This window comes from Fringilla coelebs (genome assembly GCF_963513975.1).
Source record: "Fringilla coelebs genome assembly, chromosome: 1".
In the NCBI taxonomy this organism is placed as follows: Eukaryota; Metazoa; Chordata; class Aves; order Passeriformes; family Fringillidae; genus Fringilla; species Fringilla coelebs.
In genome coordinates, this window is record NC_140028.1 from 30075434 (window position 1) to 30089430 (window position 13997).

The following is a 13997-nucleotide window of genomic DNA, read 5'->3' on the forward strand; positions in this document are numbered from 1 at the left end:
TTGTGTTTGTATATACTGCTGAATTAGGTTTTCAGTGAACAAATTGCAAGCTCCCACACAAAAGCGTAGGATATTCTGCTTTTAGATGATAAAACCTGTTGTGCAAGACTCTGAGGATTAAAGTCTCATACTTGCATGATTGATGCCTGTGTGTTATCCATAGAATCACAGGATGGGTTTGCTGAAAGGGACCTTAAGTAACGCATAATTCCAAGCCCCCCACCATGGCCACTGACTTTGTTACACAGATACAGTCTCTCCTTTTGTTGCAGCTGAGGAGAGTATTTAAAGTCTGATCTAACTCGTACAGAAATTAGTGAGAAATAGATCATGCCATGAGAAACATAATGCCATACCAATCATAAGCACTTTCAACAAAAATGCACTGATACTAATAGCATGTTATAACTGGAATGATTTGTGTCCTGCAATTCCTGCTGTGATCTAAGAAACACTTTCATGATGAGGCTCACTCTTCCAAGATAGCTTCTGAAACTGATGGATTGTTGTCCTATCCCTAGAGTCTGTATCTCTGCATTGGGTGTTCAGTAAGGAAGATTCAAGATTTCTTTTAAAGAACTTTCAAGGCTCACTAACATGATTTTTGTGTTACGAAATCTATATTCCTGGGCATGCGAAAGTTTCACTTCAAATACTCCTGTATATTGAGGGATTTTGGAAGCTGGAAGTTGACTCATAGGAGAGAAGGTGCTCCTGTCTCTCAAGCAAAAGCATTTCTCTGCTGTGGGGATCACCCAGTTAAGTGAATGGATTGGAACTGGAGCTTTATTACCAGGGCAGGTGCAAATGCACATTTTTCCTGATACCTCAGAAGTGGAAAAATAGATCACAGCAGAAAACAAATAGTGTAAGCTGCCACTTTGTAGTTTGAACTCTGCTACTCCACAGCACGAGTACCAGGAAGAGAATACAATGATTGAAGCTAATGAGGAAGAACTCAGAAACCTTGATGCCATCCTTAGTTTGCAGTTCTCCTTATGCTCAGGCGTCACTGAAGTACGCATACCAAAGTAGATTTTGGTGGCACATGTTCAGCTGGCTAGGGAGCACTGAATGCCATGGGAAGACTTGTGTGTGCTGGAATTTCATTGCTTTCCAGCCTGGCATGGGCATATCTGGTCATTTCACAATCCTTGTTTCCAGATTACGATTGAGAAGACTTGAAAGTGTAATTCCTATGAGTAGAAACTCTCACATTGGTTGTGTCAGCAGAATGTTTGGACTAAATCGGCAGCTGTTTCTGAGGTAAATTGAGCTCAAATTGAGCTTGTGCAATAATTCATCTTGGAATTACCTTGTAAGTGATATTTGGAATGATATTCGTCTTGGAATTACCTTGTAAGTGATATTTGATCTTGGATTACCTTGTAAGTGATATTATAAATCACAAAGGAAAACTAAATCACAATCTTTTCAGGTCAATTACTTAATTTTGCACAATCACATGCTGTGATCTTAGGTTACAAAGGTATTATGAAGGAAAGATAACCATCCATTGTCTGTTACCTATTCCCTTGCATGCTCTTAGTACACAACAAATATGAGATAATCTGCCTTAATTTAGCCCATGGTGGAAGAATTTTCGGTGTAATTGCATCAACTTTGTGTTTCCTGTAGAATAACATAAACATGTGGACAGGTGTTGTGTGTGTAAGATGGTATAACTTGTGCTTACTTAAAAATCTCTGGACAACAGTGTGTACCAGTGTGTGCCAGATGTAAATGTGCCACTTGAAGGTTTTGCCAGTTTGTACCTTTATGTTTCCCCTCTCATGCTGCCGTTACTGCAGCCGTAACTCATCTGGTAAAAAGGTTTGTTTGGGAGCACTTTTATTTGCTTCAGGCAAAGCGAGCAGGTTGGTTTAAACCCTCTTTGTTGACTAATCCATCTGATTTGTGGGAAGCACACGAGGGAGTGCTCACTTAATTCCTTCTGCCAACAGAGCTGCGGGGGTGGAAACTCTCGGCAGAGGAGTGGTAAGGAACAACTGGAAGAACGATAATGTCACCGAGCAGCCGGCACACCTGTCTGCGAGCTGAGTGCCAGCGCATGACTTACTCCTGTCTGCACCATGGCTATTGTAGCTCTTCCAGACAGGGCTGTGCCTGTCCTCTTACACATTCCTGGCTTAAATCTCCTTCCTACTAAGTACTTTTATACCACTCTGGCAGTACAAAACAATTTGAAAGCATCCAGCGGTGTAAAAGCCGCCTTATTCAATAAATTGTGTCAGAAGGTATAATGGGTGAATTTCAACTATTAGCCTTGCAAAATTGAATGCATCATTTCCTTATCCTGAATGTGAGCTGTTCCTGTCAAGGATGCCAGATGCACAGGCAGCACCTGGATGCAGGGTGGCAGTGCTGCCCCTTGGCCCAGGGACAGTCTGCTCTGGGGCTATGTCACACTGATTTTACACGACTGGCAGAGGTTCACATCCAGAGAGGGGGCTCCAGACTTCATTCCCAGTTTGTACATTTTCTCATGGTCGTGTGAATGACTTCCTGTTACTCTTAAACCTAGAGGGGGCCAGTTGCCCACAGGCCTCTGAAAGGAGTTTTGTCTGCCTGGCTGTGAAGAGCTGTCCTTGCCACCCTCTTTCCAGATGTGCCCTTCCTATTGCAGAGCCTTCTCCTCTAGCTGCACCATCAGCTTGCCTGCAAGGCCCACGGGATGCACAGTGCTTTCCCTTCCTTCATGGAGCCCCTGCACCGCTTTTCCTAATCTCTTTAGATTACATTTTCTTGTATTTTCATGTTGGAGTTCCTAAACATCCTTATGAAGAGATTGCGCTTTATCTACCACTGTTGTTGTTATGACTACTAACTACCTCTTCTTTTGGAAAATTTTGCTTAGTCTGATCTTAATGTTGTAGCTTCACATAACTGGTTTTTGTTGTTTCTTTTTTTCCCATTTTTTTTAATTCTACACAAGGACAGCTCTGCTATTCGTTTCAGTCAGTCACCTGCAGCCTAAATGAATTTTTGTTTCAGTGAAGTACTTGAACATGTTTACCTCTAGATAGGTATATTTTCATATGCTTCCATGAAGAAAGAACATAGGACTTTGCTAAAAAAAAAAAAAATATTTCTGATGTAGGACTGAACGACCTGATCTGAAGTGTGCCACAGGAGGCTGAAATCTGCTCGCTCATTGTGACCAACTGCTCAGATGATGAAGGGATTGATTTTTTGTATTATTCCTATAGCTACAGCTATGACCAGTTTAGTCTTCACAAATGCAAGGCATTTCCACTTAGCTGCAACATCTTTTAAAGTAATTTAGCATGTTTATACCTAAGATTTGTTATTCTTTCTTATTCACAGGTCGCTGGTCCTTTTGTCTGTCTGGGTTAGGTGTCTCTTCTGAATGGTGGTCAGTTCTGAAAACATCTGGTTTTCAACCTTTGCCTGACTGGAAAAATAGTACTTTTTTTTTCTTCTGTTTCTTTGGTAGGCCTCCATAGTAGTCCTATATTTTTCAGTCTGCAGCTGGGATGGATGTGCTTTATCAGGCAGTGAATGAGCTGTCAAAGATACCCTCTAATCAGGAAGGGAATGAAGTCCTTCTGGGTACTTAACTGAACTGCATTTTCCCAGTGACTTTGATCAGTGCCCCTTCAGTCAGGTTACAGCCTCCTCCTAACACTCTGACTGCTGACTTTGGGTAATCTGATGTATGCCTCTCTTTTTATCCAACTATCCAATTCTGGATAATCTTACACATTTTTCCTACTTCGAAAATTGTTTGTGGGCCAATGGTAGTCTCCATCTTAAGCTGCCAAAGATCACAAAAGGCATGTATCTCCATTCAGCCTGCCTCATTAATTACTGAGCAGTTATTAACAGTTATCATGGGCTGCAGGATCTCAGCTGGGTGGAGTTAGTCTGCAGTGTTAACCAGGAGTGAATTTGAAAATTCTACTTATTGAAATGTCCTTCTTGTAGGACAATGTTTGTGGAGTCCTTTCCTGGGTGGAGATAAAGAAACTATACGGGCAAATTAATTATTGGCATGCTTTGCTAATCCTGCAATTCTGTACAGAAGCCATAATTATAACTGTATTTGCTGGAGAGAATTAAAATGATTCCTTAAAATATTGTATATAGGATAGCTTTTTTCACTCAGAATATCAAATTTAAATCAAAGTTCCTAAAACTGAGTGAAATCTGCCAGCAAAAATGCTAATGCCACGTCAGAAAGGAACAGTGCTAGCCCTCAAATGCTAATACTGCTGAACACATTATACATGTTGCAATTTCTGCTGTTGCCAGTGCCAGACACAGTTGTGCAAATATTTTCCTCTGGCAGTCTGGCAGGCAATGCACAGGCATGGCTGCAGTGCCACTGCAGCAAAACACAGGCAGGGACCAAAGAGAAGTGGAAACTGATGAGAATCCACTTTGATGGAGGTTCCAGGAGAAGGAGGGGCAGCCCTGGCTGATGCCACCCTGCTCTGCTTTCCCTAAGAGTTTTCCTCAAGGTCACCACCTGCAGTGTCTCTGAGTTGGCCCTGAGCCCAGACAGCCAAACCCTCAGGAAGATGGGAGTGGGCTCAAGACTCTGACACTCCATTTTGTCCTTAGAAATACCTCCTGCCAACTTCACCAGCCCTTCCCTGAGCTAATGCTCCCTTTTCTTTTTGTTTTTCCCAAAGCAGGCTAGTGCAAGCAAGGGAAGGACTCCACAGTGACGCTGCCTGCCTCTACACTGCCCTCGTGCCATCCTCCTCCCTCGTGTACATTTTCCCAAAGCCAAACCATCTAAGCACTAAGAAGTGCCAAAACTTCTCTCCACACACAGAGTGCTACAAGGGGTTCCCACATTCAGTGTTGGTGACCTTACACCTAATGCATTCCCCTGTCTGAATCAGAATCCTAGTAGGAATACCCACTCTTATCTTGGACACTCCCTTTAAGCCCTGGGAAAATGTTGCTGAAATATTGGTCACTGTTCCCTTCATTATGGCATGGACCTAAAGTGTGTCTCAGAAGCATCAGCACCTCAGGTGCCACCCTGAAGTGGTCTTGCTCAACATCCTTTTTATTCCTCCTCTTCCTCTTTGTGGTGTGGGCAAGCAGTTGTCCTAATCTGCTACATCTTAATGTTCTGTGGGGAACATGATTGCTAAATGGGCCTTTCAAAAAGGCATCTCCTGTTTTTGCTAGGAACTCCTCTCCTCCCACATCCCTCATGTTTTATAGTACTGCTAAATTGTGAACTCTGATGCTTTTTGAAAACCTGGTTTAGTAGGGAAAACTTCAGGCTTTCCTCAGTATAGCTACAAGGCTTTTCTGGAAGGTGTGAATAACCTGGAAAATATCTAATTGTTTTTGTGTGCCAGAGAATGAGTTAAGGTATAGTACTGTTGAGATTAAATCAAAGTGGCTACTTCAAGAAAAGTCTTGCAGACACATCTCTGTGTGTGTATTTTCAAAATTACAGTTAGCACCTTTGTAATAATTTGATTTAATCTAGGGAGGCTACATTTTCAAAACCAGGTGCTAATGCTAATGCACTTAGCACAGGTCACCCAGCCTGTGTCACATCAACACTCACATCAGCAGTTCCATTGTGTTTTCAAGGACAGGACAAAAAGGTATCAGCTCTTGAACCAGAAGTCTCTGGAAGACAGAAGTGGTTCTCAGAGAAATTACTTTTGAAGAATTTACATGTCCACTGCAGTTTCCTTGGTGTGAATGCACAAAGCCACAGTCAGTTCAGTCTACAGTTTGGGAGCAATTCTGGGTTTTGTGCTGGTACCCTAAAAGCAGCTCACAAGGCCAGTGGTATTTAATCATTCCTGGCCAGGAGACTCCTGTGTTTGCAGCTCTGTTGTGCTCTATTCTCATATTTCTTACACCTCTTGGTTACAGCACAGCTCCATGCTATTTCTGCTGGGGGTTCTTGGCACCAGGGAAATCCATGTGGTGTAGGAAGGTTGTAGCAACTCTCCACAACAGCAGCAGTTTTTAAAGCATGCTTGATGCTTTATTAGTGGGATTTTTGCTTTGGCTTACAAATACTGCTCAAAATTTGGGATCTCAGTGTTATTAGGGTTCACTGTCATTAGGGGTTAGATAGGGCTCTCTAAAACAGTGTTCTCAAAATGTTTAGGCAGTGTACTTCTATCAGTAAAAAAACTTTGAGCATGGATTCCCAACATATTTGTATTTTTGTTTATAAATTATATCTGTATAATGTCATAATGATATATTATGTACTTTAGAAAACAAACAAAATTAAAACTAAAGAAGGATCAGCTAAAGATAAAATTAATTAATTAATTTATTACTGGTACAGAATGTATTTTATTTGTGCACCCCAGTGGATTATCTTTCATACCCCTTGAGTCCACATCCTGTTTTCAAAACCAGTCATCTAGAAGATGGGCTAAAATTCAAGATGAAAAAAACATAACAAAAATGAAGAAAAAAAATTACCCCTGGGCCTTAAAGTATCTCCTTAATGCAGGTGGTTTAAAACTTTTAAAGCCTGGTCCAAGACTATGGAATTAATTCCCTCAGGAGCTAAGACAATTGCAAACATCATCATCCAAATGTAAACAAGGTTATTTAAGCTGCCTTTATGACATAAATACATTGCAACATATACATTAAAGAGAAGCATCCAAATTATCAAAGCAAATCCTCCTACAAACGTCTCCCCTGGGGCAGAGGAAGAGAGAACAAAGGAGGTGTTGCTTAATGCACTACTGGAAAGCAGTTGGGTGTTGCTGCAATGGGGTGAGAACATGAATAGACTAGTGTGTGATAGAAAACCGAATCTGTTACTGTTTCTACTCAATTAAAAAACGGCACCAGTGTGAATTAAATGTTCATTTCAGGTCAGCAGGCATTATATATCCATTTTTTAATTGGGTACTACTTGTTTTGGTTTTTTCTATTGTTTTCTTCCTTTCACAGCGGCATCCTGACTGTAGAACCACGAGTAAATTACTATAAATCATGGACTCTAGCTGTGTCTGGCAGTAAAATAACCTAATTTCTTGAATTCACTTCAAGAGGCTTTCTTGGGTAATATTTCAGTACAGCTGGATTGCTTTATTGGCACAGCTCTAAATATAGATCAACCTTTCAATTGCTTGCTTCCAAAATTGGTTCAAAAAGTATTCTGAGTTGTAAATGGAGTTAATACACAGGACAGTGAATCCCAGCCTTCCTGGAGGTACAGTGCTGTCTTACCTAAGGGTGACATTCATTTCATCTTTGATGCTGGCAAACTCCCCTAGTTGTTGCATGAGGTGGGATGAAGCTGGAATCAAGGATTTCTCCTGTGTCCTTTGCACAAAGGAAAGTACCAGAAAACACAGGTTGCACGCTCCCACCTTGTTTATATACAAGTCATTCAGCCAGGATCTGTTTTCCAGATGCATGTGGGAATGGGAAGAGACTAACTTCATACTTCATCCAATGCTTTCCTGATTATGAGAAGAAAGCAGGCCAGGTTTTTGAAATTATTAGGGCTGGCTAGAAACTTCTGTTTAACATTGGAAACTGTACTTTCTGGAAATAAAAAACTATTGAAATTTTATAGGCAATTTTTTTACTTCGTCATGATATCTCTATCATGACAGAAATGACATCTCTTACTGCAGCACAGGGTTTTCCCTCTGACTGCCCTGGCTGATATGTTATGAAAGATGTAGTTTGTTATGCCAGTGGGAAAGAATGGGACAACTTTACAGGAAACAACAGACTGTTTCTAACCATGGAACTAGATGGTAATGGAAAATGGAAGTCTAATGCTGAGATGACTGGAACAAAAGATTTTTAACTTGTTTCAATGTGATTTTCTACCCTGATGTTTCCTAATCAAAAGCTTTGGAATTTGTGTCCTGTATCAAGAGGAGGTACCTTGAAACTTCTCCCGGAGGTACCTTGAAACAGAATGTAACAGAATGTAAAAAGTTGAATACATTGACATGAAGTTGAATACTATTGATATATTTGAGTAAGGAAGAATAACAAATGGTGAAAAATACAAACAGCTTGTTTGACCATTATAACAATAAATAAAACTGCAGCAGAATTTATGCCTGTTAATAGATTCAGAGAATCACAGAATGGTTTGGGCTGAAAGGACCTTAAAGGTTATCCAGTCCCAACCCCCCTGCCATGGTCAGGGATATCTTCCACTAGACCAGATTGCTCAAAGGCCCATCCAACCTGGCCTTGAACTCTTCCAGAGACAGGGAGTTCACAACTTCTCTGGGCAACCCTTTCAAGCATCTCACAGTGATCACCATGAAGTGTTTAATGGTATCCAGCTTAAACCTCTTTCAGTCTAAAAATGCTGCCCCTTGTCCTGTCACTCACAGACACTGCTAAAGAATATCTCACCAACTTTTTCTGTAAGCCACTTCTAAGTACTGAAAGGCCACATTAAGGTCTCCCCAGAATGTTCTCTTTTCCAGACTGAGCAACCCCAGCTCTTTCAGTCTCTCTGCATAGGACAGGTGCCCCAGCCCTCTGATCGTTTTTGCCGCCTCCTCTAAACCCACTTTAACAAATTTGTGTCTTGCCTTTTGCTGAAGTCTTATCCTTGGTGATTACTGAGTGCTTTTTTCATAAAAGAAATGCAGGAATATCAACTGTCTTTGGGATCATGAAAGAGGATGAAAAGGAGTAATGACACTTCCCAGTTTCCTGAAGGAAGTCTGAATTTAGCTTTATGTAGAACAAATCTAGCTTGACAAGTTTTGTATAAACCTATCACTTAACTTTTCTCAGGTATTAAATGCTTCTGAAGCTAATCTGAGTGTGAAATAGGGCATTTTAGTAACATTTCCATAATGTGGTGTGTAATAGCTCAGGAAGTATATTAGCAACTTGCCTCTTGTCCACTCTTTTATAAATAATGCATGTTTTGTATCAAAGCCAATATTTTAAATCTACAACAGACATGGAAGGCACAAACAAATGTTCATGTGGGAAAACAAAAATGCAGGATTAACTCTGTTAGTATGAACTATTTGAATCCTGAATATATTAAACCTTATTTGTGAGCAACTGTTAACTTTGCAAGTAAAAGGTTAAAGCAAAAAATAAGCTGTGGTATGATGGCAAGCAGACTGAAAGATTTGTGATTAGAAAAAGTATGACTTTCTAGTACTTCTAGAAGCGTGCCTGAAGAAATCAGTGAATATTATTGAGAGTTACCATATTGCTCAAAGGACTGTTACAGAAACATGTCTTCTTCTTTTTTTTTTTTTTTCTGAAATTCTTGGCCAAAGCATCACCACTAGCCTTATTTGGTTATATTTCTCAATTTACAAATTTGCTTGTGAATTTTTCTACTCTTTCAAGTGAATTAGTTAATTGATGTTTAGGCCATGTTTTCAAGACAAAACTACCTACAATGAACTACAGTAACCCATGATTGCTCCTTAAAATGTAATCTAAATTCTATTTTTCATAACTAATCTGCAAATGAGCCTCAGTAATAGTAGGATTTTACACAGTGCAGATGTTGCCTCAGACTTCTGGAAGTGTCATTCCTGAATGTTCCTGCAAATCTACTATCAATTTGGCCTTTACCCTCATTAAAAAAAAAAAAAAAAAAAGTCATATTGTCAAGTTATACAGGCAATAAAAAACATACAAAGTTTCCTACTCCTGTTCCTTCATCTATCAGCAAAGGTGGTTTTGCACATAATACCAGGAGGCTTTAGGCTGATGTGTGCAGCCCAACAGACCCAGATGCAGACTGAGTACCTTGACCTGCAGCTGAGCACAGCTGTTCTTGGAGCTGGAAGCACAGGCACAGAATGTTCTGGTGTTACATGGCCTGGAGAGTGCATTAAACCAGGCAGTGCTCATGGAGAGAAGGGGACTGCAGACCCCTTAGCTAGACCTGCTCCTCTTCCCCTCCAAATACACAAATCCTTGGGCATTGCTGTTGGTGATAATAAATAGCTCTTACTGTGGTCCTACTGTTATGTTCAGGAAGAACAAAATTGCAAATTTGAGCGTCCTGTTTCAATTATACATTCAAAGGCAGGAAGTATGGGTAGATATTCATGTTTCTGAAAACAGGCAAAGGCTTAAACAGACAATATCTCAGCTGCCCTTTGATCCCACTGAATGTGGAGCACCTTCATCAGTCAGCATGTGGACTCACAAAGTTACTGTGATGTTATCACTCAATGTCCCACTCTGTATCATGGGATATAGCACACATGCTGCTGTTTACACAGTTTACAGCAAGTTTGCAGCTCCATGTCTTCAAAAAGTGACTTACATTTTACTGTGGTACCCACATCTGACTTGCCAGTCTTCCAGGCAGCAGCAACCTGCTCCTGGGCTGGGAAGGTGCTCCTATACCCTCCTCCAATGTTAGAGGATGGAATTACATGGTTTGCCTGCAAGTTCTGAGGGTGCTGTTAACTCTGTCAAACTTTCAGGACAGTGGAACTGCACTTCTCTGAGGTTATGACCCTACACCAAAACTGGGAATTAGCATGGACAAAAATCTCACAACCTGCATCTGATGTCTTCATTCTGTCACATCACCAGCAAACCCAGGTGACTTGCCTTCAGACACATCCCCTTCCTGTCCTGGATGTCAGATTTAAATCCTTATGAGATACCAGGATAGTTACATGCAGGAACAGGTCTGGTTCCCTGGTTCCTGTCTGGATCCATGTAGGCCAGCAGGGAGAACAGAGGTGTGATGAGCCTGCAGAGTGTGGTCAGCAAAGGCAGACAAGATCTCTCACAGCAACTAACTACACTTCTACATTTTAGCAATATGTTCCCCTCTTTTTTTTTTTTTTTTTTTTTTTTTTTCCTGTGGGCTCTTGCAAACTGCCTTCAGCAAAGCTGGCAAATAATGTTTTATCTGTGGCATCCAGCATCTGGTCTCTGCTGGGAACGTGTGGCCTGTGTGGTCACAAGCAGAATGCTACGTCTCTCAAGAAGAGTTTTGGCCATTGAATCAGACCACTTGTGAGTCAACTCCTTTTAGAGGATACCACAGACTGGAAAAATTTCTGTATGGAATTCTCCCCCAACATGCTTGTCCTAGAATTTCCTGCAAATAACATGGTGACCTTGGGTAGGCCGAGTAGCCGGTTATAGACTTTGTGTGTCTTACTGCTGTGATTCTTTGTCTTCAGTCTTCTTGTTTCACATTCTGGCATCTGTGACACTCCTTAGCATTGACTGGTTCCTGTTTTTCATCTTGCTGACACATTTGGCTGTTGAATGGAGCTGGAGAAAGTCCAGGCTTCACCCTGGTGCCTAATTCTTCAAATCAAATCCATCTTCTCAGGTTTGGTTTAGGCTTTTATTTTTGGTTAATGAAGACAGTGATACTTATGTAGCTAACGATGATGTTTGTTATCTTCACAAAATTGTTTCTGCCTTTCTTCCACTCTTTTCCAATGCCTTTCTTTTGTTTTCAGTCTTGTTATACACATGCATTTTGCTGCATTTTTAACTGCTATTTTTTCTTTACTGTCTGATCTCTTCTTCTGTTTATAACCTATGTCAAAGATTTTGCCTTTTATGTTTTAATGAGTTGTCCTGGTCCCATATCCAGCAAAATTCTAATGAAGTCTTCAGCAGGCAGAGCCAGTGTAACAGCCTCAGTTTGTCCCCAGCAAGGGATCCTTGCTAAAAGATCTTGGTCAGGAAGAGATTCCCGTGTCCCTGCTGTTCCAATGGTTGAGAGATGCCCCAGACACCTTTTCAGTTTTGTGGCCATCTCAGTTCAAATGCAAAGATGAACATGGCCACGAGCCCTGTGACACATTTTCTTCAGCATGGACAAGTTCTTCTACACCTTTCCTATTTTCAGAGTCTTGCCATTGAAAAAACCCAGCTTTATTTTTGAATGTGAATCTGGGTATTTTCTGCCCTGTCTTTATCTTCTTCACCAAGGGGGAAGGTGAGTTCTTCCTTTATCTGAGAATCCATCAGAGGCTGAACCATCATTGTGTAACCAACCTCCCTCCCTCCCTCCCTCCCTCCCTCCCTCCCTCCCTCCCTCCCTCCCTTCCTTCCTTCCTTCCTTCCTTCCTTCCTTCCTTCCTTCCTTCCTTCCTTCCTTCCTTCCTTCCTTCCTTCCTTCCTTCCTTCCTTCCTTCCTTCCTTCCTTCCTTCCTTCCTTCCTTCCTTCCTTCCTTCCTTCCTTCCTTCCTTCCTTCCTTCCTTCCTTCCTTCCTTCCTTCCTTCCTTCCTTCCTTCCTTCCTTCCTTCCTTCCTTCCTTCCTTCCTTCCTTCCTTCCTTCCTTCCTTCCTTCCTTCCTTCCTTCCTTCCTTCCTTCCTTCCTTTCCCTCCCTCCCTCCCTCCCTCCCTCCCTCCCTCCTAGAACTTCACAATTTTCAGTCTTTGTTCGATGCCATTTCTTCTCAGAAATCCCCCTGAGCCAGACTTTCTTTCAAAATATTTTGCTGAAGATGTGATTGCATTTTCTTTAGAGTACTTCTTTGAATAAATTTCTCATTTATTCATATGCTTCTCAATCTTTCAGCTGTTACCATCTGTCATGGGCTGCTTATGTCCACCTTTCCCTTAGCTAGATAATGTCTTTTATTCACATATACCATCTTACATTTCTAACTAGTTCATCTCCATGACCTGCACTGATGAAGCTTTCTCTGTGTGGCTATGTTCCTTCTCTTTTCCTCTCTTCACAGACATTCCTCTGATATAACTCAGCCCAGATTTTCTTAAGGCTGTTTTATAGGCTGTTGGCACTTGAGTCTTCTTTGATTTTCTATCACTCACATGAGCTCTTCTACATATTTTTAGTTATTTCTCACAAAACATCTGGCTTCCCTAAAATCTGCATGCTATAACCTGTTTAAAGAGTTAGCTGTTGTAGCACTATCCACAGCATACTTGCCCAGTGAATATCCCGCATTTGAAGTAAAATGTTTGCATGATTTGCAAAGGCTTTGACTTTTACACTTGTAAGCTGTGATCCATTGTCTACCACTGCCATTATCAGTGTGCTATTTCTGGCAAATACCTTGACTGTGACGTTGATTATATGCTCATCAGCTGTGTCATGTTTCTGGATAGAAGAAATCATAACTTAGAGACAGCGAGTAAATTTTTTCCACATGTAATCACAGACCAGACAGCCTCTCTGCAAACTGTGTGGTCAAAGCAGGGTCAGCTAGAGCAGGACCCCTGGGTACCCCCAGGACCCCTGGGTACCCCCAGACTGGCCTTCAGCTGGGGCTTGTGCTTCCCATCACAGCTCTCTGAGCCTGGGTTTTGGCCAAGGGACAAATATGCATGCCTCAGTGCAAATACTTTTTCTAGAAGAGTACACAACATTGGATTCTGGTCTTTGCTCTAACACTTTTCAAGTCACACTTGGTAGTAGCAAGATTTTATCCATTTGCTATTCATCTCCTTCTTGTAAATTTGTGGGTTTTTTCCCCCCATAACTTCTATGCTTGTATTTAGTATTGTTTTTTTCTTGTCCTCATGGGCCTGTCTGGCTATGGCGAGTGCTCTGCTCCTGATACTAAGGGATCAGGATTATTTTGCTGGTACCCAGGGTGCCCTAACTGGCATGTGAGACATCCACATACACTGATGGATAAAGCATGGGGTCCACAGGGCAGCCATGCCCTATGGGAGGAGTGGATGGGTATGGTATTCACGTACTCCTTGAACAGAGAGAGACATAATGCTCTCTCCCATCATTTTTCCTGGGGGAGGCAGTGAGAAAGCTCAGAGAGAGAAGAGAAAACAATTCTTATCTCCATTTGCTGCTCCTGTTGTTTGGCACATGTGGAATGTGTTATGGAGATTGTTTACTGAAGAGTGATTTGTTAATTGGACATGGGAGATGGTTGCTTGATTGATTGACCAATTAGGTCAAAGCTGTGTTGTGACTGTCTTGAAAGGGTCATGGGTTTTTCTTTAGTATAGTTTTAGAATCAGTATTATAGTAGTAATATAGCATAGTATAGTATAGCTTAATAAAGAA